General features: G+C 39.0%; 1 protein-coding gene across 1 annotated transcript in view; it reads right to left on the bottom strand.

Moving 5' to 3' along the window:
• Window positions 1-27,145, bottom strand: part of LOC129733974 (uncharacterized) — a 111,868-nt gene extending 84,723 nt beyond the window's left edge. Inside the window, exon 1 of the mRNA XM_055695630.1 lies at window positions 26,212-27,145. The gene's annotated coding sequence lies outside the window, so the exon portion shown is untranslated. The remainder of the gene's footprint in view (window positions 1-26,211) is intronic.
• Between the last annotated feature and the right edge of the window lie 565 nt (window positions 27,146-27,710).

The raw sequence follows: 27,710 nt of genomic DNA, 5'->3' as shown, positions 1-27,710 counted from the left end.
CAAAGCAATCGAAGTGCAATCAACTGCATTGTGGTTACTTCGATACCACGCATGCCGTGACTCACCCGCTGGCAGCACTGGGCTGGGCAACTTTTGCAGTTGCATACCTATCGGAAGAAGGATGACCGTTGGTTTGTCGGAAAAGAAAGACCAACCTCGATGATGTCAAAAGACCGACAAATTGGAAACGCTCCAGTTCCGAGCGAAAGGTTGGTCCTCTGTTCTTCTTTCAGCAGCGATGCAACCAATTTGCCTCGATTGCATCGGTCAGCACAGCGAAACAGAATGGTTTCGTGAAATATTGAGTCACAAAAAACTGCTCCATTCTAGTGAGTTTTGCCGTTCACTTGACTAGAGCAGAAAAAATTAACACCAAATTCGTAAACAATAAACCGAGTAGCAGCTTTTTGCTAGACGTGCGCAGATATTACGCAAGTTTCTGGCAGACGACCACCGCCTGCTATATGAATGGAATTTTAGAGTGTAGCTATGTCGTAAATAAGTGGTGAAATGTAACTTTTTAGAATGTTTTGTGTACTCATATTTTGAGCAGTCGTAAGAGTCTAGTAGGCAGTAAAATCTAAGCAAGCTGCTGCAAGTGGTAGGGGGAAACCGTCAAATGCGGAAAACACTTCTATTGCTCCATGGCTGAGTGGATGACACTAGTGAAGGGGAACGAAAACGCACCCAGCAGTAGTAGTAAGCAGTCGACAACAGCGCACTTTTGACGTTTCCTGTTTAACCGATGGACACCGCCATCGGTGTGATCACTATCACCGAGGGAACGGGTTTGCTTTGCTAATCTCTCACTTTCCTGGGGCAAGATTGCAGTCACACTTCGTTGTGAAGTTAACTTTTGTATGGGAAGCGCACCATTCACAAATAATTGCCTACTAACCATCTTTAGAGGAGATCAAGAGAGATGTCATTGAATTTAACTTTGCTTCCACTGTAGCCGTAAGAAGGAAGCTTTAGCTGTGCTTCTTTTGTAGGGCTTTCAACGTCAATCAAGGGGCAGGACAGTGAGTGTCTGTGAAAGGTTGAAGTAAGTTGTCTTGCCCCTCGCTGTCAATACTCCAAAGCTAACTACGTTTCATCGAATTGTTTTTTCATTAAATTTTTTTAACTGTTGAGTTCGACTTAATTATGTTTATATCACCATTAAAGCCATCTGAAAATTATAAAAAGTAATCAAGAAATCTTCTGAAATAACACCAACAGTCTTTAGATTGCTAACAGGAAAACATCAGAATTTCATCATTAAATAATCGACAAATGTTCAGCCATTTATCAAATAGTCATCAGATAACCCTAAAAATGTTGTTACCAAATCATAAAAACTTTGATGGAGTAATCATAAACCGTTAAAATTTAACCAAAAGGCCAAAAACAGCCGCATGCAAAATTCAAATGATAAAATGTCATAAAGAGAAAAAGAAGAATTTCAACAAAAACGGTAAGTATCAACCAGGGAAATGGCAACATGCTATCTTTTCTATGTTGAATGAGTGAAGAGTCTTCCCGACTAAAGTGAAAAGTATATGGAAATTTTGCTGGGCGCCTGCCTCGGGGCTTTATTTTTAAATAAAGCCCCAATATGTTGGCTACTGTCAAACGTGTAGAGTTTAAATAGGTCTGCCATCCCCTTGGTATCAACAGATCTTAAACTGAAGATATTAAGTGTGAAATCGTAATTCTAAATTTACATGAAAACTTGAGAAATCACAAAAAAGGCAAAAATCATTTAAATTTCACCAATAACGCTTGTTAAAAGGTCACTAAGAAGTCATCTAAGCATCAAAATATCCAGAAAAACTTCAACATGTCTTCAGAAATTCACCAAAAATTATACAAATGTCATCAAGTCATGAAAAAACCTTTAAAAATCATTAAAAATTTATCAAAATGCAATCAAAGGTCGAAAGGAAATAAAACTCAAAATGCACAAGAAAACAAGAAGTAAAAAAGTGAAGAGTCATATAGAGTCGTAACACAAAAAGCGTAAAATTCAACTAGCTAAAAATTAAAAAAATGGAGAGCCAAAAAGTCAGGAAGGTTACAAGTAAGTCACCAAAAACTCAAAAACATTTCGACAATTCGTAATCAAACCAACAATAAAAAATATATTGTGGAAGCATTAAACGATCATCAATAAACAAAAAAAAAATCAAAAACTTACCGAATTTTTTTAAAAAGTTATCAAAAATGTCATAGAATACTCGTCAAAAAGTATTCAGAAAAAAATTCTGAAACTTTTGTACTGACAGCGGTGTTATCCGGATTTCCGACTGGTGCCCGAAACCAGCGTTTTTTCAATCATAGGGAGTCGTAAGTAAACACTTGTACGGAGTAGATGCTGTTTATTTTAAAATGTTTATTAATAATTGGAAAGCCATCAAAACTTTATCCGAGCATCATCATAGAGTCGTAAGATAGTCATCAAAATGGCATCAAAAAGTTATTTAAAAGAAGTCATCATAAGTCATGAAAAAGTCATCAAACATTAGTTTAAATTTTATCAAGAAGTTAAATCGGCCTAAAAATTATTTAGTAACAAAACAAGTTAAAAGTCGGAAAATCAAAGAGCCAAAAATTCTAAGGATTGAAAAGTCACAAAGTTGAAACGTCAAAAAATTGAAAGATATATAAAAAAAACATAAAAAGTCAATAGAAATGTCAAAAAGTTTGAGACATAAAAAATCGAAGTCTTCGAAGCTTCCTTCAAGAATTCACCGAAGAGTCATGAAAGTCTCACGAAAAAGTCACCTAAAATACATATTAATGAACATTCGCTAAACAATAACACTGATCAACATATCAATGAAAAATCGCTTTTGCCCTAGGGCTCGAATTAGAAAAAAATGAAAAAAAAAAATACTTGAAATGCGTCAAAAGCAGAGTGATTGCTCGCCAAATTCGTTGTTTCGAGAATCGCTTACGGTTTGCCTCAGAAGACTGGATAGGAAGCCAAGATTCACAGAAACGATTGAAAAGCTCTAATATATAATGCATTTCCAGTTTGAGTTTGTGTTTTTTTTTTCGCTTTTGTTGTCCATCAATCCATCTTGAAATTATCAAAAAAAAAAAAAAAAAAATAACAAAGTGGCCAGTGGATTTCCAATTTCAAATAAATTCCCGTTTTTTTCTCGGTTTTCCAGGTTAACAATATACGTTTTTCCGGATTTTGAACCCGCAAAAAAAAAAAATTCAACAACGTTTATTTATTGATAAAATACGTTTTCGTAAGAATTACATTTTATTCTTGTTATTGAAACTGGAAAAAGGGCCAATTAGTTTGGTCAACATCTATTTACTGCTGATGACTTCTTCTTAAACGAGTCAGTACAACAGACACAAAGAGCACACTTGGGGGACTGAGCTGGCAACAACGCCAACTAAGTGCTGTGTGCTATAGACACTATATATATAGACTTGCGGACTGAATTGCAGCGAGCCAAAACAACTGTCAAACGTGCGAGCCAAAATGAACATAATGAAAAATTTGTTCCAAACGAAAAACAATAGGATATAAAAAAACAGCGATGCCAGTACTGCTAGTGAATGACAGCAGTACTGGCATCGCTGTTTTTTTATATCTTATATACGCAGGTCTATATATAGTGTCTATACTGTGTGTGTACTGCCTTTATGAAAAATTCTAGTCATAAGGCCTGTTTCCCGCGAAATAAAATAGTGTTATTAGCAAGGGATTGGTATGGTAGCCTTCAAGCGTTACGAACATCTATTTCTGTACCGTTCATCACAAAACTTCCTTTTATGCCGTCACAATTTGCTTCTATATATTTTGGGGCACAATTATTGTACAAAATATAACTTAGAATATCACATTACATACAAAAATCTTGAGAAATTGCTCAAAATTCTCTGATATGCTGTCAATAACTGCAGTCAATATTTGGTCGGTTTGCCCGGATCAACATAAGATAAGGGTAAACTGACCATTTTTCGGGTGCCAGTGCCAGTGATATTGGTAACGCGTCAAATGTGTGATAGCTGACAGCGGTGCCATCCCCGTGGTTATTAGTGAAATCGGAAAGTTCAGGTTGTCCTGTTATTGAGAATAAGTGAAGAAGTGAATCACCGGACCGCTCTGGGCAGGATAAGTTCCGGTATACAGTAAAGTCTTTTTTACACGGTTTTTTTTACACGGTTCTTTTTAACGACGATTTTCTAAATAACGCGATTTTTTTACGTCGTTTTCTCAAATAACGCGGTTTCATTTTACACGTTTTTTTTTTGCACAATTTTTCGTCTTCGCGTAAAATTGTTACAGTAAATAACAGTAACGGTAATAAACTATAGTAGGCTGTTTTTTACACAGTTTCATTTTTACACGGTTTTATTTTACACGGTTCTTTTTTACGACGTTTTTCCAAATAACGCGGTTTTTCTTACACGTTTTTTTGCACGGTACGTAAAATCGTGTAAAAAAGAACTTTACTGTACATATTTTGCAAGTCTTTTGTTTGTTTTGTGATCAGTTAGACCAGACACAAAAAACCGCCTAACGGGAAGTAAAATTAGGCACGCTTGCAGCGCCGCCGCCATTTGCTGGTGGGTAGACAAACTAGCCAATAAAGCTGCCCATAGAGTTCTCCAAGCAAGAACATTAGCACCATTGTAATCTGAGATGGTGTGCGTTGAATTCATCACTAACACTAATGCATCTCACCAATACAGAATCAAATGGAGAACTCTATGTAAGAGATGGGAAACAAACCAAAATCTGTTGGTTTGGTAATCCGTTTCGCTTATTGGCGTTGACGGCGTTGAAAAAGATTTTGAAGGCTGTTCGCACTTATGCGAACTCTCGTTTGTAATTGTCAAAATGTGCGTGATGACAAAAGCAAAAATATTTCCCTCCTTTTTCGCATGCAAAAATCAAAAAATATCAGCTACACCGTCAACACCAATATGACAATGGTTTAATTGTGTAGTCAAGCATTTATTTGTCGCGAGTAGGATTAAAAAATATATATTCGTTTCCTTAATTTTGCCAATACATGATTTCTCTAGCTTTTGGACAAATTGTTTTTAAATGTTCGCATTTTTAAATTGACCTATTGAAATTTGTAAGTGGACATGACACGAGTTCATGTCTCTTGTACTTGGATTTTGGTTGGTTTGGTTTTTTGTAAATAAATTTTGTACTTTGGTAAATATGCACATTTGCATTTTTTTAGTTATTAAGCTTTGAATGCTTGGAATTCTACCAGTTATTATGCTCAATATGTGGTTGAAATAAAAGAGCACGGCTATCGTCAGCACGTGTGAATTCTCTGCTTAGTAAAAGTTTACATTTTAAGTGTATTTCCAACAGTTTTATTTAGGGATATTATCTGGTCAGAAGTACAAATCATGACATCTATTTTTTCGGCACTGGTGGTATGTGATTTGCACTTCAAAATGCTATTCGGTTGGTCATTTATTTAACATGTATCTCGAAGATCTAATTTTATCAAGCAACTTTGAATTTTTAGGAATTTGTATGGTTTCAAAGAATTAAGCACATGTAAACTGTTCAAAATTAAGTATAAAAATTGTCAGATGTTTAACACTATTCCCTTTACTCAGGCTCAATTGAAGAAATAATTTACGCACTGAGCGTTGTGTAGTCAGGTATAAAGATTTATCTGAATTATCCACATTATTGAACATGTATCAAGATAGACAGGTTTAATGTCTATTCTCCCAGATATTTAAAAAATAATGCAGATTTTTCCAGATTTTGGGACCGGTTACAGGTAACGAGGCGAGCAATTTGCCTTGCCTAGAGTCACTGACGAGCAAAATGTTGTATTAGAAAACGCGAGTGAAACTTGGCCGGTGACAGCTGAGTGGAGCAGTTTCGCAGATGAGCTACTCGTCCGAGATCCAGCAGACACCATCTGTTATATCTAAACTGGTCAGGCGAGTAAGTCACTGCTCACCTCGTTGACTGTAATAGGCCCCTTTATTTTCTTTAGCCCGCAAAACGGTCATCACTTCAAATTTTACTATTTTACCTCATAAAATGTTACTTTAAGAATTTTATCGTAGAAAAATGTCCTTTTGTTTTTATTTTTATCAGTGTTGAATTCGAAATGGCAAGAAGAAATGAAAAAAAAAATACTGGGCAATCTCCAACAATTTTTAATTTCAGGCAACATTCACGTTTCTGTTGAAAACTTATCGACTTGTGCCTTGCAATATGAGCTTGGTGATTGAAGGTAATTGCATCTTCTTATATATAAAATCTTATATATAAAATAAAGTTAAATGTGTGCGACCGCCCATAACTTTACAACGGAGCGACTGATTTGAGCTGGCTTTGTTTTGTTGTGTTTGTCGTTGTCCAAAGCAAAATGTTACGGCGAGAAAACTAGGAAAATTCAAAGAAAAATGGTAAAACTCACGAAAATAGAATTTCCATACAACGAAGAAATGAGATCGCAGAAGGCGCAATGAACAACAATAATATGACAGCAATTTAAAACAGGTGACTCTCGACAGTTATTTTGAAATCATCCTTTAAAAGCTACCACCGAAAATTAATACAATTAGAAGTACGCTCGACTGGTAGCTTCCGTCACGGTGATCGATTGAACTGTCTAAGAATATAAAAATGCAGCTCTGTTTGTATGTCTGTCTGATCCATATGGGCTTGAAAACTACTGAACCGATCGGCGTGAAATTTTGTATATAGGGGTTTTATGGGCCGAGAAAGGTGACTAAGATAGTTTGAGACCCCTCCCTTTTCTAGAAAAGGGGGGTCCCATACAAATGAAACACAAATTTCTGCACATCTCGAAAACTGACCAAGCAAATGAAACCAAACTTGGCATATGGATGTGTTTAGGGGTAACAAATATGGGCATATTGGTTCAAAACCCCTCCCTCTTCTATAAGGGAGAGGTCCCGTACAAATGAAACACAAATTTCGCTCAGCTCGAGAACCAATCAAGCAAATACAACCAAATTTGGTATGTGAATGTTTTTGGATGTAACAAATATGTCCATAATGGTTAAACACCCCTCCCTCTTCTGGACGGTAGGGCTCTAATACAAATCAAACATAAATTTCTATGGTGGTTTGATACTCCTCCGTACTCTGGAAGGGAAGGCAGGTCTCCCATACAAATTAAACCGATATTTCAACCAGGTTTTCCGGAAAACAGCCCACAATGATTGGGTCGATGCACAGGAGTCAAAACTCGACTCCAGACGCCATTTTTAAATTTAAGATGGGAACTTCTGCTTTCTAATATGGGTATTTCCGGAATCGTAATGGTGCACAGAAGCTAGAAATCGTTCACAGACACCATTTTGAATTCTAAGATAGCGATTTCCGCTGTCTGGAAAACTGCCAAAAATGACCAAATACCAACCAATATGGGTGTTTCTTTAACCAGAATGACGCTCAGAGGCTAGAAATTCTCTCCAAATGCCATGTTTAAAATCCAAGATGGCGACTTCTGGTTTCTGGAAAACAGCCGAAAATGACCAAATACCACCCACTATGAGTGATATGACGCCCAAATAGGATCTTAAAATCAAGACATGTCCTGCTAAATTAGGACGGATGGTATCCCTAGTTTTATTGCTGAAACTAATGTTTTCGGTGTGAGTAGTTGTTGCAGACTGTAGAGGCGAATTAGATAAATAGAAATTTTTGTTTCGATTCTGTTATGTGTCGAGCTCATACCCAGTAAAAAATATTCGACGCCCTATCTTACACCGCACCTGCTGGTTTTTTTTCGATCTTCATCATGCACTGAAAAAATAACACGCTCGCACCAAATGCTCTTTACATATGAATGCCAGTAAACGAAATGAATGGCAATTTTTTGCGTGAGCGTGTGGATGGTCTGTTTGGATGGTTTTATGCGGTGTATGCGATTGTGGACTATTGATATGTCGTGAACTAGTCTCAAACAAGTTCATCACTTTTTCTTGGGAACACAATACAACCGCCACTTTCCATATGTTTTTGGAATTCGTTTTTATTCATTTTTTTTTGCGTTTTCTGCGTTAAAAATTTGAAAATTTCAGCTATAGAAGGCATTCAACCGGGATCTTCTTTTGTTTGGGCTTTGGATTGATTATTTGAGCGCATTATCCATCATGTCACAGAACAAAGCGGTATGATATTTGCCACTGGTACCAGTAGTTTGCGTTCGGCGTGCGGTTGTTGCGTTTTACAAAATCCATTCGTTGCTAGGTAAATTTAAAAAGTTCACGGGATGAAACGCAAAGTTTGGTGTGATACAGACTGTTAACGATTGGTAGGTTGCTGAAAATAACTAGAAACTTCGAATCTCCTGTATGCTGATACAGCGATCGTGGCCCGGTTCTATTTGTATTGTCTGGTGGTCGGTTGCCCAGAGACCGAGTAGTAACCATAACGTGCGCGAATTTGTGTGGAAAAGATCGCACCATCAACCTTGATGGATCGAGATCAATTCCTTTCCACTAACACTAATTCTTTCCTATGATATTTGTGAATGATGCAGAGGATTCCTCGGTCTCTAGTAGCAACAAGAATTAAATTAACACTCCCGGCACCATTTTGACGGTTCTTTGTGCAATTTTAGCTGATTTTGGTCAATCGGGGGCAACACACGGGCGATCAAATATGTTATGCTAGACACAAAGAGCACACTTGGGGTATTTTGGGAACACTGAAAACCACGGTGTTCCATGTATTTTCTCAAATTTTCTCAAACTCATGATATAATTAAAAGCAGTGATGGCATGAACTCGTGCAAAGTTGAACTGAGTAACACTTTTCCAGATTTGAATCCAACTTGAATCTGCTTCCTCTCGACAGTTTGAGTTTTTTTGCACCGCACACTCTGATCGATTGAGTTTAAATGCGTGCAATGCATGCAGTGCACGATGTATCCAGTGATGCAGGCGATGATGTAACGCGATGAGTTTTGTTTTCAGATCGAATTTATGCTTTCAAAGGACAATGCAACAAACTGTTGCAGCAGACGCGGCGCGAATTTCATCGCATTTCGATGTTTATGCAATTTTTGTTATGCAGGATTAAAACTCAAATCAAACTCAAGTGTAATGCACTGTTAGTAGAGTTTACGTGCAAACCGAAAATAAATGTGCAAGCAAGTTTTAAAACTCACTTGGATACGAGGGCAAAGTCACACTGCCTACTCTGGTTTTAGAATATTTTTATATAAATTTTCGATTTATTTTAAATTCTTCGCGTTTTGGCTACTTCTAAGTTTCAGAACGACAATTCTTTGAAATAATTTTCTATATATAATTAAACATTTATTTTTCCGAGTTTCGGCGGACTGGAATTCAGCAAATTTCAAATAAATTGGTATGTTTTCCGTTCCTGACTTCCTTTTCCTGCCTATGCTATTATGCGGAAATCAACTGGACTTCTGGATTTGCTGGTTCGCCGTGATATCGACATTCTAGTGATCACGGAGACGCATCTAAAAATTGACACAAACTTTTCAGTGTAGAGTAGACGGCCTATGGTAACCATTGCTGACATCGACCTGTCATTGACGGATATGAAAGCAGCCGTCGTCGGAAGATGAATGCACCCGAAAAATTCCTGATACTGTGAGTATTCTCCGAATTGACTCTGAAACTAGGCAATAGAATCGTATAGAACGATCTCAAAGATCAGGGGACTACAACGAAAAATTTCTAGTAAAAAGATTGACAGAGAAAATCCGTGAGAGAGATATTAGCGGGTCCATTAATGCTCTACATACTTGGTATTATTTTGTTCTGTGAAATATATTAAAACCGTGCCAAAACTGTTTTCATAGAATCACAATTTAGAAGTCAGTTTTTGTCCGATTTAAAAACTGTTTTTTAAGATGTGTAAAAGAATGCTATTATGTGAACAATCTCTTAGATTTTTGATATTTGGCTTCGTTTTCTCAAAAAATTCAAAATGGCGCCATTGTTTCCCCTCAAGGTGAAATAGGTCCAAACTCGGGGAAATTTGTTTCTGCATCAAAATACATCAAAAAATTATATATAGAAGCCAAGGCAGAAAAAAAGTAAAATTTTGTTGCACTGTGTCATCAATCACAAACAAAGAAGCTATTCACAAACAAATTGCCACAAATGGCCGATTTTAAGCCACCACTTCGAATATTCAAAGTCACAGGAGTCGGGAATAGTTGATGTATCATCTGTGAAAACGCTCATTTATGTTTGCTGTGATGATGCAAACATAAAATAACGTTTTAATAGGGAATGCATCAACTATTTCCGAGTCTTGTGCCTTAGAAAATTCAAAGTGGTTGCTCGAAGTCGGCTATTAACGTAGACTGAAGGTTAAATTCTAAAAAAGCCGTACACATCCGTACCGGTCACCAATACCATGCGGAAAGTTATGTTTCGGAATGCTCGTAATCTAGTGAACAAAAAATCCTAGGAACTTTAATCGTTCAAAGTTTTGCTATGAATTTTGGGTGAGTCATACAAAAAGCATATTTGAGCAAAAATTTCTACGTGAAGTTTGTATTCAAATCTGGTAACCAACCGGAAATGACATGAAATTCTTCTACTACGTCGCGGGGTGAATATCGTTGTCACGAACTTATTTTAAAACAATTTATGAAAGTCAGGTTTCAACCCAATTGAAAATAGAAAGGCTTTCATCAATGTCAAACTGACTCAGCTGTTGAAAAGCTCGTAAAATATCAACATTTTCAACCCATCTTTCATTTTTCTGATCGTCACCTAACAGTATCCAAGACAACATGTAATCGAAAACCTGTCACTTCTGTACTTGTGACAACCCACATCTAACATCAAGTCTGTACTTGTTCATAAACAAAAGCATGTGAGTTTTCAGTCATCCCTCCGCAAAGGAATAAGTGGGAATCTCGAAAATAAATTGTGAAGTGTTCGTCGGATGACTGGCAAAATCAGCCCGCAATTCAACGAAAGTACACTTGATGAAGGTCCGAAGGAAATGCGGTTTTCCGGTGTGCCAATATCACACATCATCACACGATTTTCCCTGCGCTGACAAGTAGAAATGCTAGGCTTAAAGAGTAACTTGGACACTTTTGATTGAATTTCTTAGCCCCCCTCGAAGCCGTAATGACAAAGTAGAAATTAGGTCAAGTACTGACTGTCAAGTGGAACTGGCGTCCTCTCAACAAGTTATTGCTCAATACAAAGTACGACGATGGTGATAGAGGTCGGGGATGATCAAGTCGGGGAGGAATCACTATTTCCTATTCCGCCCCTGGTTTTGCTATTTGTTTTTGTTTCTATCATCATCTCACGGCTAGCGCAAGAAGCGATTTGTACACTGACGACTGACAGGAAAGGCGGAGCAGAAAAAAAAACATTCAGAATCGGGGGCGAAGCTCTCAAGGACCGGTTTTTTTTCGGGTAATTGAGAGTAACTTCAGCTCTAATTATGTACAGTCGGCGATGGTATAGCTCGCGAAAAAAAAACAAGAATAAACGGTCCGCATGGGAGAAAAAGTGAAACAAGTGAATTGGAATCACTGACTGGCTGACTGGTTGAGGTTAGCTTTTGGCTGCTGCCAGCGTCGAATGGAGCAGAAGGAAAAGCGAAGAAAAACGGTGCACTGAAATACAAGACACGGTTGAAAGTCACTCTTCCGCAGCCACAAATCACCCTTTGCAAGCAGGGAAGGTGAGCGTGTCTCGGAACGGGGGACCCTCGCGGGAGTCACGTGGTGGGTGAGCGTGCAGTCACTGCAGCGGAACGGAACAGTGACAGTGGAGTGCTGAGATATGTATCATCGCGATTTCGCACGGAAAATGTCGGCTCCTTGATTTACCTGTTCTATGAGGAGACACTCTCGTGGGCTCAAGTTCGCGCGAGGAGGGAATCAAGCGTGACCAAACATTTGAGACACAATTCCCACCGCTTAGGCCCGGAAGTGGAACGAAACATAATTTTCGCGCTGCGGGATCTCCTCCAGAATTGGCGCAAGATTGGAGCTGCAGACAAAAGCCGCCACCTCCAAGTGCACTCATCTTGGCCCGTAGCATCGATCGCAGATCTGGGAGGCCTGTTGAGCGCAATAAACACATGTTTCACTGCCTCTTCACATAGCAACCTGGGAAAACGAGCCAGAAGTTCTGCAAAACTGCCGGTGTACCTTCGTACGGTATTCCAGTGGGATTTACCATTGGGGCCGTTGGATTTACCTTCCCATTCCCCTCCTCAGAGTTTGGAATATATATATCGGTTAGCATACCAATTACCACCGATGGTTATTAGTTTCGATACTTATCTCCGCTCCTTCCGATGTGGTTCTGCTCGGTTACCTCAGGTTACCTGCCGGCTGTTTTCGGTATTTCACATGAGTATGTTGTGTTCTGAGTACAGAGGTCTTCGAGCGAGTATTTTACAACAAAGTTCCTGCCGCGTGACCTATTGGACGGTTTCGAATCGAACACCGCGAGGGGGTTTCGGAGTTAGCCTTAATTATGGCTATGCACCGCGTGCATGTGCTGCGCGCCACAATCATAAATCTTGCGCGGAAAAGAATGGATTTCCCACAGCGGAATGTCGACCCTACACGGAGTCACCGTCAGTCGTAGTTGCCATTGACTTGCTTTCTATGTATGATCCTCAGCCGCCAGCCAGAGCACGGTCATAGCGTACTTGGTTTGCCTACGATTGCTGTTATAACTTCATTTTCAGCCAACCTCAGCCTCCAGACTCAAGCAGCAGCAGTAGGCCATAATAGTTTACCGAGAAACCACCGGTAGACCAATTTTCTTCGTAGTTTATGATGCGCTGTGGCTAGAGCATAGATGAGTATGTGGTTGTGGCTGGTGCTAATTGCGACTCTATCGCATCGGCAGCGCAACGATTATCTTCACTAATTAGTAGCTCAGCCGCAGTCTACACGTCACCGGTTCTAGTGAATGAGAGAAACGATGATAAATATAGAAAAAAAAGTTATCTTCGTAAGCGAATCGGAATCAGGAAGCTCTAACCGAGGTTGATGAAGTATTCCAGATGTTGGGCACGTAGTTGAAAATTAAACTGAACGTCGAGAAAAGTATCTGTATGAAATTGTGTCTGAGGGGAGAACGAAACTGCTCTTGCAAAATACCGAGGGGCAGAACAGTTTTGATTGCAGTGACTGCCTAGACCGTCCCAGGAAGTAATGACACATTTATTTTTGTGTGTCGCAAAACAAAACACAGTGGTTTTAATAACAGTTTACAGTGGTGGGCACCGCTAACCGAAAATTTAACGACGCTAATCGCTAAGTCGCTAACCGGAAAATTTAGCTCGATAATCGCTAAACGCTAAACGCTAAACCCACATTAGCGGAGCTTTGGCTAATCGCTAATCGCTAACTTTTAATTATGTAAATAGTCATATCGCTATATTTATTGCTCATGTTTTGTAAGATTTGGACCACTTTGATCTGTTTTGGTTAAATAAACGAAAACAATTACTTTTTAAAGCTATTTACAGTAAGAGGTTCACGAAACGGTATGCATATTTGATTTTGTAAAAAACAAGAATAACAAAAGTTATTTAGCTTGCATTGAAAATAGATACTCTTAGAAATGTTTTCATGAAAATTCAATTATTATCTGAATCGAAAAAATAGAAAAAAAAGTTGTCATAATTTCAAGCGCATTGCAATTCATCAAAGTTCTTGGTGTGCCAAAAATTCAATCTAGACCTTGTGCTTGTTTTTCAAAATGCTCCTGTGGCTTGTACGATAACTGGAACTTCATTCTAGGGTAAAAAAAACTGACAAGAGTAACTCTCGCAGTAAAGTATGTTCATCTTTCGAAGCAATTTACGTACGCCATCAGCAATTCACATTTTTTCTAAATATTTCTATTGTCGCTTCTCCACAAAATTTAGCGAATTAGCGATTAGCGTTTCGAAGGCCAAAATTTTGGCGACGCTAACAGTTTCGCTAACCAGCTCAAAAATTAGCGAAATCGCTAAATCGCTAACTGAATTTTAGCGTCGCTAATTAGCGAATTAGCGAATTAGCGGAATGGTGCCCACCACTGACAGTTTATCATAGCTTGATAGCAGCGGCTTGGTCATCATTAGATATTCTGCACAGCACAACGAACGAAAGATCCGGTTCCGTGCCGGTTGGACTGGGAATCGGAAGCCTGTGCACGGTGCACTGATTTATGAGCTATGAATTTCAAATAAATCCAAACATTCAAATGTATTCGGAGACACGTCCCATCGAATCATCTATTTGGCCACGCAATCGAGTCAGGAAGTGATGGAAGGAATGTTGTTTAGCTTTCCTGCACACCGCCTTGTACCATCTCGTTTTGCATAGATGAATGCTTTTAAGAAAATACCTTCACTTTATATGGTGTACTTCTACTATGACTACTTTGATTGTTACTAAGCAGCACTGGGTAGCACGTGTGTGAGAAAGTGTGCCCCCTATCCGCATAACTCACCATCGCCATGATGCTTTGTATTGTTGTTGAATTCTATGTTTTTTTTCCTTCCGCTGCCGCCAACACACGTGCAGATTCCGCTCGGTTGGAAACACTGCTATCTTCAAGGCACGCGGAAGAAACTGCTGGAAGTGCAACAAGAAGTGTTACCAATCTGTTATGCATGCATCGGTCTCCGCGGCATTCGTTTAGGCAAATCAAATATGTGAAGAAAGTTTCAAATTGATCACTCGAGCGTCCTCGTGGCGAGAAGTCATTTAGTGAAATCTGCTATCCACTTCTTTTTTTTTTGTTGCTGCTGCTTCAACTTCCAACTTCCCTCATCACCGAAGCAGGCGGTTGTTGTTCGCAAAAGTTAAAACTGCGGAACGGCGCTCAGCCGCGGACAGAGAAGAGTCAAATCGATCGATTGAAGATCCGTCAGCAACGCAGGCCCGGAACGTGTCTTGAGTTTGGATTGGCGAAAAACGCCGCAGAAAAAAAAGGTGCAATTTAAATCGTGGCAGCACGTACGTACTGTACTTAACTGCAGTTGAACGGGCGCTTGGGGAAGAGGGTTCCACTTGCGCGAAAGTCATCATCTGCCGTTTTGTGTGTGTGTGTGTGCGTGTGCAGAGTGAAGAGAAAGACAGATACGCAAATATACGATCAATCAAAGTTGGCTACGAAAAAAATAAGGATCGCGGATGACTGCTTCGATTGCGATTACCTGCGCGCGCTGGTTTCGAATTGGCAGCGCGGTAATTTGATTTCGATTGCATCGTGTTTAATTTTTATTTTTGCTTCTTTTTTTTTGCTCGATCCGTTTGCCTCCGTCTCACAGCTGGCTGGTTCGGAATTTCATTAATACAAATTAGACGGGGGCTTCCTTTAGTTGGAAGATGCTTTTTTTGCTGTAGTCCACTCAATTTGAGTTTAATTTTATTGTTTTCACTCCCGGACCCGGTACCGATTGTTAATTCACAAATGGTCAATTGAATAACTCTTTTTTTGTCTATATTTTTGCTATGCGTGTGCTTGGGGTTGATTATTACCCGACCGGATGAGGCCATTTAAACTGGACTGTGATGCTGGTTTGCATTTCTGCAATGAGCTTTATTTTATTATCTATAATGTGTCACAAGGAAGTAACTTGAAAGCGCTACTTTTTTCTGTGTTCCACGGAAAGTTGGCTACTTTTTTCAGAATTAAACAGCATAGATTTCAAAATAGTGTGAAAAGAATGAGGAAATATTGCAAGAATTACTCAATAGCATAGAACGATTACTGGGGTATACGCTAAGATCCTTAAGTCTTTTAAAGATACTTTGCCGCCCTGTAAGGGTTTCACTGGTGCAATTTAAAGTTTACACAGGGTGACCCATGTAAGACAAAGTTCGAAAAATTCATGGAAAGAGTGTGCAAATTATTTTGAATATGTCTTTGAAGAGTTTAGAAAGAGTCTCCAAAGAATATAGAGAAATGAAGAAACCCCCAAAAAATATTTCACCAGAGAAGCATCGTCAAACAGTTCGGATAGTTCTGGAAGAGCCAGAAAACTCATGAATAACGTCTCAACAAAGACTAGAATCAGACATTTGGAAGGATTTATGACAAAAATTTGCAACGAATTTTACGAGTGTCTCGGATGAGCTTTGAAACTGTTCAGATGCTAAAAAGGAGGATTGAAAAATCAGGAAAGAATTCAAAAAAAAAACATTCTTCGAAGGGATTAGAAAGGAATCTTGGATATGTAAAAAAAATCTCTGAATAGTCTGGATAATTTCACATAAAGTCTGGTAAAAGTTCCAATAGAATTCCAGCCGTTTTTAGTAAAAGTCTAGAGATAAAACAAGCATGAAAAATATCTGTAGTTAGACAATAAATCTGAAAGAGTGCCAACCTAATTATGATTAAATTTCAAAGCAACCATGAAGCAGCATGAACAATCTGCCGGGCTGGAATGAAACTTTAGAGCACTATTCGGGTTATAAAATTGCGGATTTTGCAATGACTGTTGTACGTTTGAATCAAGTTTTATTGAAGAAGTCAGCGCAAATACTCAAACAAGGAACTCTTCGAGGTGGCAAAAAAAGCACCGATAACGGACCTGTCGAAAATGTTTGAGATGACAGGCTTTGAAATAAAGATTTCAATGGAAAATGTCGTGTCACTTATTTCTTGCAGTGAAGTTGATAATAGTGGCAGCAATTACTCAATCGACGATGAAAATAGCAGCGGCCCATCCCAGTCATCAGATGTTTCATCCTCTATAGGCAGACCACCGGACATCGAAGTTCCAACAAGTGCTATTGTTATGGTTTATTTTTTTTTATATTTTCAGAAACGATCTCATATAAGAACTTTATGAACTGATTACTAACTGATTTCCGCGATATCTATCTGTTACCTACTTGTTACGATTCGTGGTAGGCGAGGTAACCGATAAATGAAACACGAACCGTACTTAAAACAGATTAAAACTATTTATTGAATAACGAGGTACAATGACTATACATTTTCGCGGTTAGAAAAGGAAGTGACTCTGATCGCGCGTTAACTTGCGTCAAGCTGGATGACAGCAGTCACTGTCACCAGAGAGCTTTAACTGCGATGTGGCTTTAGGGATGTCCACGTCTCCAACACTACTTAAACTTATGTATCGAAAGACGTGCAGCTCACTTTGAAGCATTACTATTGTTACTGTTTTTTTATTTCTTAAATATATTTGTTAAACATTTGTAAACAAAAAACATTAAGTGTGGACAACGGGCCCAAAGCCTATATTTTCCGAAGAAATAAATAAATTTCCCTGAGTTAAAACATATTTCAACTTAAGGGGCAACCATGGCGCTATTTTGAAATTTTTGAGAAATCGGAAATTTTTGATGTTTTTTCGACGCCAAAATTTAATTGCACTAGTTTTTGCAAGAAAACCGCTTTGGAACAAAACTCTCAAGCAATTCAGGAATCGTTGAATGGTGGAGAAACTTTGAAGGCAAGTGGCCAATGAACTGGGAGGTGATCTAACAAGTAAGTTAAAAAACAAAATGAACGGAGTGTTTGATACAACAATTTATTCTTTGGTTTCAGTGGATACGGTTCGTAAAAAGTGGAAATCGCTTCGCGACACATTCGTGAAAGAGCTCGAAAAAGTTCCGGTAGGAAGATCGGGCGATCCGGGGCCATCTAACTATGAAGTGTATTCGTCTTGGCCTCATTCCCAAGCAATGCTATTTATCAAAGATCAGGTGAAGCCTCGTAAAGCAGGTGGAAACCTGATGGTCCACGATACTGATATTATGGAGTTTGCAGAAGATTCTCATCCAACATACCCTGAGTCGAATGAGGAGGTTCTCGTCGAGGATGTCAATATCAGCAACTTGGAGGTTCCCTCCCGGTTCTCAGGTCGTCAAAACTAAAAAACCAAAAAAAGGCGTACAACAACAGCTGACATTCCAACGAACCAGCAATGATGAGGAGAGTAGCACGCCAAAGCGACAATATTATTCCGTGATAACATCGCCCATCTCCAGTGTGGTATCACAACACAAGTGATACATAATGATTAATTCAAGTACTTTCTAATTTTAATAACGTTTTACTTGAAGCAATCTTCAACGCAAAACTAAATAAATCCCGTTTTCCAGAATTATTTAAGTTTACTTTTGTTCACAAAACCATCGAAATAGTTTCGCACAAAACGTCCAGTTTTAGTACAAATTTTATTGGATCCGCAACCTTGATTTTTTTTATCCCGTCCTATTTATGTCAACATTTTGTCCAAAAGGGATTCAACTCCTCCATGATCTATTATGACGTTCAATGATGGTGATCGGCGATAAAATCGACGATAAACATTCGATTATTTTCAGCGTGAGAGTCAACTTCGTCTCTCAGTCGGTTCTAACATTTATCGTACGATATGCCAGTCCGAGTGAACCAATTCGGAGATTCGCTGAGATAATTCATTCTCTCTCAGAGATGGAATTTCCAACAGCTCTACAAACCGATGATTCACTCTTCGCAGATAGAATCCAAGTGTCAAAACAAAAGAGAAGAATCGCAGGACGATAATTATCGGAAAAGAGAAGCGATTGCGATCGCTTGAGAAATTATCTCCCTTTCTTTCTGAGTCGCAAATGTTGACAGTAAAATAGGTTTTATATCGTTTAACAAAATGTTGCTTGCTGTTGTCATTGTCAACTCAATGTTCCAATGTATTTGTCACACAAGTTCTCTTCTCGAGAGACGATACAAAACATCGCGTGTTATGCGTGATCAGAATCGAATAGGATTCTCTCGTGATAATTCTCTGATACGATTCTAACCATCCTTGATGACGTTATATAGTACACATATTGCTTTTACGATCTCATCCGCGAATTTTATTCCAAAGGAGTCTCCACTTTGCAGTCATAATGCCGAATGCACATTCCACACACTTTCTCGCCCTGGACAACCGTGAATTGAAGTACTCCTTTTCCGAATCGAGTAGTGAACGGGGATATGGGCGGAGCAAGCTGAAAGAACCATTCTCGAAGCGAATGGTTCATCATGATCAGGCGTCGGCCAAGAACTCATCGTGATATGACACCTATTAATCTGGAAGTCGCCAGAGTAACCTGTGTTTGGGTACATCTACATTTTTGCGTAAAAATAAAGCGTGCAACAAGAATCGTCCTAAAGAGATATTTCTGAATACACTTCCGGAACAATCAACTTTTTTACCACTCCTGGATTTTTTTTTATATCAAGCTTTCCACGAGCGGTAATGGCGGACTGTGCGCGCAGCCCAGTTTGACGTTTTCTGTAGGTCGGGTGGTTTTCAATCGCAGTAACGGATTGAAAAACATAAAAATTTTGCAACGTAGCATAGCAACTTTAATAAACAGTTTTGTTTATATTTATTCGCGCATGCGCACGACGAATCTTATGTCGTTTTCGTTTTTTCGGTGTAGCGACCCCGCGGACTACACTTTGTCCTATCACTGTTTTTTTCACATTTTCCGGACTGTCCCGGACAGTCTACGAAAGAAACAGAGTGCAGTTTTGAAAGCACCAACACATTCACACGTATGTGTCAAAATCTTAAAAAAAATGTGTCAAAATCGGTTTGCTTTGATTATCGTTCTTCGCGTGTCAAACATCAGGTTGAATTTTATTATTATTTTATTTTGTTATTTTGTCATTTTTCAGTAATTTGGCAAATTTTTCGTACAGAAGCATAAACGCGATAAAAGACCTTGACGATAATGACCAAATCAAAAGTGACAGCTACCCCTGGTATAACGCACTCCATTGCAACTGCTCGGAAAGTGTTTTTTTTTCAGCTGCAAAGCGTAGTCCGGGACGGGATAGTCCTGCCGTAAAAACGAATTCGACATTAAATAACAAAACGCCCATTGTTTGTTCAAGTTGCTATGCTACGTTACGACGTTGTTATATTTTCTACTCCGTTACTGCGATTGAAAATTCCTTGACCTACAGAAAACGTCAAAATGGGCTGCGTGCACTGTCCGCCATTACCGCTCGTGGAAAGCTGGATAGACTAGAAATAGTCTAAATATGATTATTTGAAATGCCTAAGAGAGTTACGAAAGAGTACTGAAAGTCTCCCAAAAAAGATCAAATTTTCAAAACTCTTAATCACAACTAAAACAAATCCCGAAAGTATCTAAAAGTAATATAGGAGCAGTCCAGAGAATGACCAAGACATTTCTATACAAAGAATTCTAAACTTTGGAAAGCTTTATGACAGAGCCCTAAAACAAGGAATCTAGAACACATTTCGAGCTAAAGAAAGAGTTTAGAGGAGTTTAAAAATTTTCAAGAGTCTAGTGAGAAAAAATCTAGAGAGTTTGGAAATGACTGAAATCACACAAACTTAAGACATAAAAAACCTGGAACAGCATTTAATAATGGAAAAGCTTTAAAGTATATACAGTGATGTTTCGATTATATCACGATCGAAGAAAATTTTTGAGGAATATATTTGAAACGTGATATATTTGAAACATATTTATTTGAATGTACAGACTGTTCCGAAAACTAAAAATAGTCAAAATAGAGCACCAATCAAGCTGAATCTGTGAAACCGATGGTTAGGAAGCTTTATGACAAACTTCTGACCAAGATGTCGGAGTGTGTTAGTATGAATACCAGGACCGCAATAAGAAAGGATGTTCCCAACTCAGTGAAAGCCATTTGCATCGAAAAATTTTGTAAGGAGGTTATGAGGTGGCAAGCCATTTGCGAATATTGCGTCCATTCATTACGACTGACACAATAAATGATAGAACCTACGTAAAAGTGTGTTTGCCAAAAAGGTTGTACATTTTTGTGGCCCGGTCTTGCTTTCTGTCATTACTCTAAGGATGCGCTAGAGTGGTATAAAACCAACAGCAGGGTTCTCGAATCAATCTCAAAACAACCCAGAAAAAGTTTATATAGAGATTTACAAGCTCATGAAAAGTGTCTGGAAAGAATTTTGAACAAGTACAGAAAAGAATCTCGAAAAAGTCTAGAGTCACACAAATGTACTAAAAAATCTCAAATAGAGTTTAACTAATTTCTAGTCTAGTCTAGTGTCTAGTGTACACTAACACAGCCAGTACTTGAAAGGATCCTGGAAAATGATATCCACCATTTTTTTAAAAAATGATTTCCATACGTTTTTCTTGTCAACGGCCAGGCCTACTGTGTAGCGTAATATAATATAATATAATCTAAGATCGGGGACAATCCGTACCTACCGATCCGTATGTAAAAAGTAGTATACCTAATTCGTTGGGAGTGATAAAGCTAAGAAAGTACACTCCTTTGTTGACCAATCTGCTGGGTTGGAACATAGGTATTTCCTCCTTATGTTCGGGTTTCAAAACCAAGGATATAGCGCCTTTACTCGCTTCAACTGTTACGGTTGGAACCTGAATACTAACTCTAGTCCTAGCATTTTAAGCTTATGGTTATAGCGCCATTACTCGCTCTCTTGAAGGAATATTGATTAGTAAATAAGATTTAAGATAATGTTTCTTGTTAGCTTAGCTTAGGTAGACCTCCCGTAGTTGCACTCCATGATTGGTCGAACCAAGAAAATTGCAAAATGAATCAGATTTATGGTGCTTAGGACTAGTGTTACATTCTCATCGTGCAATTTTCACTGGTTCACAATACTTTTACCACTGAGCAATAACGACGCCGGCCACGACCAAAAGGCGGCACTACTTGGGAAGGAGAGGGATGGTGCACCACTGCATCTCTACGAGTATCACAGGATAGGAATTGTTTTAATAAGGTACAGCTCTGGTAATTTTATGATAACTGATGCATATTAGGCGAAATACAAATTTGAAAACTCAGAAGCCTATTGCGCGATCTAAACCGTTATTTGTTTTAGTAAGATGGGGTGAGACAAATTCAGGATTTACCATTGTAGGCAATGGGGAACGAGAACGTATGCTGAATCTGAATCCGTTGTTTGAATATATGTACTAGCAAACCGATGATTTTTTGTCGAGTTATTTCGATTTGTACCCTTAATAAGTTCTACAAACAACGCGATACAGATCTGCAGAAATCCACCTGCCGTACTGCATTAGTATTAAACATAATTGCAGAGAAACACTAAGCTAGAAAAAGAACGCTCTCACCATCTACAATTCGATCCAGTCCTATTCAGTCAATCCTTATTTTGTGTCCCCAATCGATCACACTCATCTGTATCACTCAGCTTGGATGAATTGAAAAGGAAAATTTATAGGACATTCGCTGGCTCCTGTTGCGAAAACTTCTCCTCATGGCGGTTTCGATTACTTCCCAAGTTTCAACAGGCACTCCAATCCGCCTGATCTTCATGCACTTTGACTAATACTGCAACCTGCGTGTTGTGGCTGTTTCTTCAATTACGGAAGGCAACGGGGGCTTTCGGTGAAAACCAACTTTATATAACACTGTTTTAACCAAAAACAACAAATTGAAAATATTTAGCGAGAAAATTGTGACGCAGTAGAAAAAATTGCGCCCGTTCGCGTTCGTGGTTTACTTCGATCTCCTCTCAAATAGAGTTTAATTAGTTTCTATAAAAAAACCCAAAAAACACAGGAGGGTTGTGTACAAAGCCACGACCGCAAATTTGAAGTAGAATACTTTTACAAGAAAGATAGCTTTGGAAATACACTCGATTATGTTGCAGTGTACAACGCAGCAAGCAATGCAAATCGAAGTAATCGCTACATATAGCAAAGAGTTAAAAATCATTTAGTTCGAATCAAAAAACCTTTGAATAAAGACATACTTTTAAATGGTTCTTCAATATATTTTAAGTCCAGTCCGATTATTCCACTTTGTCAGCCAATAGATTAGGGTTATTAATTTAATGGTGTCAAGCGGTATAATTATTCTTATACTTTTCGTATATTATTACATGTGTATGAAGGTCGAAATTCTGCTGTAATGTCAAACTTTAACCGTCTTTTTCAAAACGTTACATCCTTGTTAATTAAGTGTTGTGAATTTTCTAAAACAGATTCAGCATCGTGAGCAGAACGTGCCAAACTTTTGTGTTTGAAATCGGATTTGTTTCGTATATACCGCTTGTTAACAACAGTATCAACAAATCGTAATAAACATCACACTGCTGTGCATTTGCAGCAGCATCAAACTTTAGTTGCAGTTTATTAATAACCATTCATTATGCTTAGTAGCCTTGAAAAAGGCCAATTGCTGCAATTGCAATTTCCATTAAATCATTGCATAAATGCTTCATGGTCAGATATACTCGCTGCAACTGCTACGCTATCCGTAGCCATACCACAGTTGTGGCCGCTATACGCTGCCAATGGTAACGCTGCTTCTGCATCAGCTGGCCCAGCTGCTTTCGATGCTGAGATCCGCTGCAACTAGTGCGCTATCCATTGCTGTACCCCAGCTGTGGCCGCTATTCGCTATCGCTGGTATCCACTGCACTGCTACTGCTGCTGCTAAGAAATGACTGCTGTTGTCGCTGTCTAGAACTATTATGAGCGGCTTCGGCTGAAACAGGCCAAATAGCATGTTTTCAATTACAAGGTATATGATTCTGTCGACCGTGCTTGGGAATCATATGACGACCAGAGGTCGAATTTTTCGTTTTTACAAGGTTTGACTATTTTAAATAGTACAATAGTTTGAATAATAAAATTACAATTATCTTCATTTGAGAACAATCTTAGAAAATTTTCCAATCTATTGCGGTAATAATGAAAGAAATCCATCGAATACTAACCGATTTATTAGCATTTGAAATTGGACATATTTTTCCCTTTTTTCGGTTTTAGATTTTCATTTCACATCCCTATGTAGCCGAACTTCCTGAGAGAAGTATTCTACTTCAAAAGTCTAGAGAGCCTAAATTCAATTAGAAAGAAATTGGAAAATTCTTGAAACAATTTAGTGATCTAAAAGAAGTCTAGGGGGTCTCTTCAACATGTCAATGTCTAGATAAAAGATTGAAAATAGAAACAAACTTACGAAAGATGAGAAATAAGTCTTGAATGTGTTCGAACGAGCCCTGAAGAAGCTCAAAAAAGAATCGTGAAAGTAACACAAAAGATTTCGAAAGAGTTTAGATAATATTTTACAAAGCAAAAAGTGATTAACGGTTATCTCAACACTGTCTAGAAAATGTTTTTGAAACAGTACCAATAATCTTGAAGTCTTGAAAGACCTTACAAATGAATTACAAAGAGTCTCAAATGTGTTCCGGAAGAATTTCAAAGAGTCTGAATGATTTCTGAAGAGAATTAGATAGAATTTGAAAAAAAATATCACTTTATTGTGATATTTATATTGCATGGGCAGGAATTGATGACATTTTGAGTAATGGTAGTTTAGAGTGTAATGTTTACATGTGCAAAATTTCGTCACAATCTGTTGAGTTGTTATCGAGATGACTCTCAAGTACGAATGTGGTGAAACACGCGCTGGCAGCGGAAGAAAAGCGAAGACTACCGACTCCGTCAGGGCAAGGAAGGTGAGGAATTTGAATCATTTGATTTGGAACGCCGCCAAAAAGATCGATTCTTATGACTGATTCGTGCAGCAGACAATGAAGCGGGCCGGAATTCATGTCTTCAAGGTAAGGTAGGCGCGTACCTGTTCAACAGTTCGAACAGAAAACGGTGGCAAAATCCCGCGCCAGGGAGCTGTACCGCGAGTGGTTGTTGCAACCGAAATTCATCGTAACCAGGGGGATGATACCTTTGTATTTTAAAGGAATGAAAAGTCTTTCTGACTCAAGTGGTAGGTATACACAGGAATTGGACCTTCTTTCGGTCCCACAAAGGTGACACTCTGTTTTGGCCAGATTTGGCATCGTACCGGTGATGGAGTTGTACAGAGCTAACGAAGCCAAAGGAGGTAAATCTGCTAAACTCATTAGATCTTCGCGTAACAGAAAAATTTTGGCTGATTATAAAGCACAAGCTCCGGAAAAAGGAGAAGGTGTTCGAAAACGACCAGGATTTGAAGAAATAGTGGGTGAAAGTTTTATACAGTATTTGATGGCTAGTGTTAAGTCTGAGGTGTGGGCATTGAGTTTAGAGATGAAAACATAACCAATATGTAGTTCATTCATTCCTTGAAAGTTTTAAGAATATTTTTATCCGAGTATGGTCTTTACAGAGAGAGAGAGAGAGAGAGACAATGAATTTGAACGATTTTGGAAACAGATTGACAGAACTAAGAAAGGCTCTAAATTGTCTAAAACGCGTACCGGAAGAATTTCATGATAGTCTGAATGAAATCTAAGGATCCAAAAAGAAGTTACGTGGAACCTGACAAATTTTAGAGAAACCTAAATAAATGAGAATAATCTGTTTCTCATATATTTTTAGCTCTGAGTTCGAAAAGGTCTTAAAAAAGTGTCCCGAAAAATTTTTTGAATTGAGTTTAAATAGTGTTTGAAATAACCAGAAGGAGCTTCCAAAAGAAACCGAAAGCATTTTAAAACAGAGAGTTTCGAAGCCCTCAATTATAAGTATAGAAGTCTTGAAAATATCTAGAACAAGTTTAGAAGTTAGAAAAGGATTCAGGAGAACAGTCCCGAATGAATGCAAATATTTCGAACTAAAATCAAATTTAGAACACCTTTGGAAAGAGTACCAATCATGTCTTCTAAAAATCTCGAAAAAATCTAGGAACATTTTACTTGATAAAAGTTTAAATAAAACTGCATAAAAATCTAGATAACGCCTAAAAAGAATCTTAAAAAATAGACAGAGTCCGACATTTTGACGGCCATAAAATTGTACCAAACCAGAAACCTTACCGAGTACTTATTTTATCAGAACTTTCAACCTCCGCCGAAGGATCGCACCAACCGACGTCTTCCTCGTCGAAGAGGAAATAATAAATAACGAAATTAGTCCAAAGCCTCTGCTTTCTAAGCATCTCTAATGGCAGAATATACACACAGCCTCGTATCTCTTCGTGCAATCAGAACACATAAATAAACGATTCTGATCGATTTGCAGTGCATACGCCCTAGCTACAGGCTAATCAAGTAGCGGTCAACGCTAAACCAGATCGCCTTCCAGCCTTTTAGCGGTGCCTCCCTGCGCTTACACCCAAAACCCTCCCAACGTTCCCCACAGCGCAACAGTAGGCAGAAGAAGGAAGCTTCACTTTATTTTTCTTCACATTCTACATACACATACGCTTATTAAAAAAGGTGCAGCACAGCTGTGCTTTAATAAAAACATGCTATTCAAGCTTGATCTAAGCGATCTTCAGTAGAAGACTCACCGCTGCTGCTGCCAGCTACTGCTTCAACACCGGAGGACCGCACTTCGATGTTCAGGAAATTGTTGTTTTGCTGTTTTTTTTTTTGCTGTTGCTGCTATTCCACCAACAAACGGAACAACGGTTATGCCTCGTAGAATCTGTTCCGTGCGTCGCTCCCTTATCAATCGCGCGTTTTCCTCCGCGCGCGCATTCACACACACACAGGACAGGATCAAGCCACACTTGGGTCACCGCGCGATCAACTCCCGAGATTCCCGATTGATTTTTTCTTCTGTTCGGCAGTTTTTCTCTCTCTCCCTTTCTCGCCGCTTATTGTAAGAGGTTCGCTACGAAGGAGAACTCTTCAAATACCTTCCGGAATGTTTCCGCTTGTTTCACACACGCCTATGAAGTACACGATTTCTCTTCGGCTTCGTACCGAACACACAACGCTTAGCTTAGCGCGAGTTAACTTTACCACATGCTCAGTGCTCGAGCAAAATTTCTCCCGTTACAGCATTCACCTTTCACATTAGGCCAACAATGATTCCCCGAAATAGGAAAAAATCCCACTGAAATTAGGCAGAGTTCAAGTGACTTGCGGGGGAAACGAACAGTGAACCCGTTTTCTGTTTCTTCTAGCGCCGTTTTATTTACGGCTGTCACAACAATGTTTCAACACCGCCCCAAGGAATTTGTTTTTGTTCTCAACCCGCCTCAAGTGATGATCGGAAGATCAAACCGCACACACACACAGTAATCAAGGTTTCGCGAAATCCACAACAGTTGCGGTCGGTAACGGTGAAATTCGCGTGCGTAAACCACTGAGACTCACTCACTGCCAGCCGCCATCACAGCTGACCGCAGAAAATCCGCAGAAGAGATGAGGCTCGCCACTCTTCATGCGCGTAGCAGCAAGCAAGCAAACAGGTGCACTTCACTTCACAGTTCGAACTCGACTGCGGTAAAACAGCGCATGGCGCTCCACGCTCCCAAGCAGGAGGTTGTTCCGTATTTTGCGCGATGATGATGGCGAGCCCTCTCCCACGAGACCTACTACAGCACGGTAAGACGCTCACCACATGGCCGCAGTAAGGTAAGCTACTTACCGCAATCACCTGCGCCGTATGCGGTCGTGAACGGACCACAAAACAAAGACGGAGTTTGGTTGCTGAGTGGTCCGGCAGTCGATTCTCTCGCGCTCGCCTTTGTAGATTTGTTGCTATGGAAAGCTTACTTGGTGGAGCTTTGAGCTTACATTGGAAACGAGAATGATTGACTTTTAACATAGCCGTGCGGCAGGAGGAGGGTTTGTTCAATCTCTCTTTCGCTGAGGCGAAAAAGAAATTTGTTACAATCAGACTATTTTTGTGTCAGTAGTTTCTATCGAAAGTGCCAAGGAGTTCAGCAGCAGTACTACCGAAAATGATGCTGCTTACCATATTTAAATTTCAAACATTTCAATTCTTAAAAATCTGGATCATTACTTTCTATAATCTAGGACGTAACTTTTGAATATT

Source organism: Wyeomyia smithii, chromosome 1 (genome assembly GCF_029784165.1).
Source record: "Wyeomyia smithii strain HCP4-BCI-WySm-NY-G18 chromosome 1, ASM2978416v1, whole genome shotgun sequence".
Taxonomy (NCBI): domain Eukaryota; kingdom Metazoa; phylum Arthropoda; class Insecta; order Diptera; family Culicidae; genus Wyeomyia; species Wyeomyia smithii.
Note: the sequence above shows the minus strand (reverse complement) of the source record. Positions and strands in the feature narration are given on the sequence as shown.